This window comes from Rhinolophus ferrumequinum, chromosome X, assembly GCF_004115265.2.
Source record: "Rhinolophus ferrumequinum isolate MPI-CBG mRhiFer1 chromosome X, mRhiFer1_v1.p, whole genome shotgun sequence".
Classification (NCBI taxonomy): domain Eukaryota; kingdom Metazoa; phylum Chordata; class Mammalia; order Chiroptera; family Rhinolophidae; genus Rhinolophus; species Rhinolophus ferrumequinum.
Window position 1 is genome coordinate 107067338 of NC_046284.1, and position 2346 is coordinate 107069683.

At 37.0% G+C, this 2346-nt stretch overlaps 1 non-coding gene across 1 annotated transcript; it reads left to right on the plus strand.

Moving 5' to 3' along the window:
- Positions 1–1262: 1262 nt before the first annotated feature.
- LOC117030271 (U6 spliceosomal RNA) lies at positions 1263–1366 on the plus strand. Its single transcript, XR_004424350.1, has one exon. It is a non-coding gene; the product is annotated as a U6 spliceosomal RNA (small nuclear RNA).
- Positions 1367–2346: the final 980 nt, after the last annotated feature.

Here is a 2346-nt window from a genome sequence, read left to right on the forward strand (position 1 = left end):
AAATATCACAATAAAAATGATATTGAATGTCAACTGTAATTGAAAAAAAGTAAAATTAAAAAAAGGAAAAAGAAAAACGAGTATGCAAACAGAAATTCCATTTTATTTGTGGTTTACTTGGGTTTTTTAAATCGTGATTTATTTTCAACTTTTAATAATGCTTCTTTTTTGCACTTACTGAGATAATTGTTTCTTCTCTTCTAATCTATTAATACAAATTTTATTGAGAGATTTTCTAATGTTAACAATTTTGAATTTCTGAGATAAGTTGTATTTGATCAGTTTTTATTTAAAAAACTATTGAATTCAAGTTCTTTATGTTACATTTGGTAATTTTGCATGTGTGTTTTCAATAAAATTGGCCTATAAAAAGAAATCACAATAAAACAAGAATTGTTTTTACCCTTCAGATTCTAAATTGACATAAAATGCTGACAGTGCCTCTTAACGCTACTATTTTGCCAACCCCAAAGTCAATATCTGAAGGTGTCCACAATGGTTCCATGGCTTTGTTGGGGTCATCTATACACAGAAGAACACAGAACTTTGGTCCTGAAAAACAAATACCATACCAGTACAGTGTATCCAAAGATAATATTTACATGGTAACTTCCTTTTGACAAACTCAAAGGCTTAGCATATTAATCATATTGTAATGTCCTCAACTGTCTCTCTCTATATGTGGATTTTCAAAATGGGGAGACTCTGGCCCAGCCTGGGTAGAGGCATATTCCTTTCAGCCAGGTGCAGAGCTGGAACTGCATGGACCCCTGCCAGGTAGCTGTTTTTTGCACTGCTCCACCCTGGCCACTGAGTGGGAGGCTAAGCTTCTGGCCCCAGACACAGCACAAAAACAAAATATAACAACGTGCGAAAAGAAACATTATCTCCAAGCAGAAACATAACTTCCATTAGCATTTCCTTTGCTCAAAGTGATGGTGCACACTCCCAAAGAAATAAATTCACACTCCAATTCTCTTTCTATCTTTTCTCTGTGCATTGTGGAAGAGAAATAAAGATCTCTTTGTCAATTCAGATGTGTTGTTTTTCATATGCTATGCTGCAGATCAGAGAGCACTTCAGATTATACAGAGAACAAAGGCCAGCTCGCCTACTTACCTAATTACTAAGAAATGTCCATCTTTAGCAGTGTCTTCTAATAATACATCAGCTGCCACCATGATTCAGTCACATTCCAGGAAGACTTCTAACGAAGGTATGAAGCCCAACTCAAACTTGAGAAGATAAAAACTCCCAAAATAGTGCTCACTTCGGAAGCATATATTCTAAAATTGGAACAATACAGAGAAGATTAGCATGGCCCCAGTGCAAGGACACGCAAATTCGTGAAGCGCTCCAGATTTTTTAAAAAAGTTCACAAAATAAAAACATGTAAATTATTGTCCTATTAATCTCACCTACTAATCCCCAAATCACTGTGGCCTAAAGGGGCCAGCTAGAGCTGGGGCCAGCTAGAGCTGCAGCCAGGCTCCAAACGAATCATTTAAAACATTCAAATTCTGTGTGCATCCCTTTGTATCTCATCTACTTACATGAGAATATAAATGCATCATACATTAGTTTGTCTGGGATATGATGGTGCCGAACCTAGTACCATCTTTTGTGTCCTAATTCCACAATTTAATATTTTCCCTTCCTCTCAGTGAAGGCATCCAATCTTCTTTTCACCCACCACGGTCTTCTCTAAGAGTTAAAAAACCAAATTACTTCACTAAAGTTAAGAACGCTAGACCACAGCAAATCCTTCTGATGCATTTCTAAATGCCCTTTAGAAGCTAAGATAGGAGCTGGAGATGGTAAACTTAAAGCTTATGGTTTTCTTTTCTAGAGCTTATTGTTTTCTTTTCTTTCACTTAGCCCAGGATTCCTGTTTGTGAAACTGAGCTGTCCTTATAGTATATCCAAGTGAATGAGTTTTGTTTTTTTTTTGTGGGGGGAAGCATTTCGCATACATAGACCTGAGGTCACCACACCATCTGACAAACCAAGTTTATATCTAGTGACATTTTACCTATGCCTGGGGTGATCACAGATCTCACTGCACCCAGGGCAGTCCTGGGTTTTGCCTGTGGTCCTAGAGAATTAAAAGTGCCCCTTTTCACACTCCAAAGTGTCCTGGTTTGGATGATAAATTACATAGTCCATTTAAACTGTTTCCCAAGTATTGGGTAACATACTAGATTTGACAAGTAAGTTCCTGAACTCACTGCAATGATGTTGCTAACCTTTTTTGATATCAGAGGGATTATTCATTATGAATTTGTACCAACTGGACAAACAGCTAACCAAGTTTACTATTTGGAAGTGCTGATAAGACTGCATGAA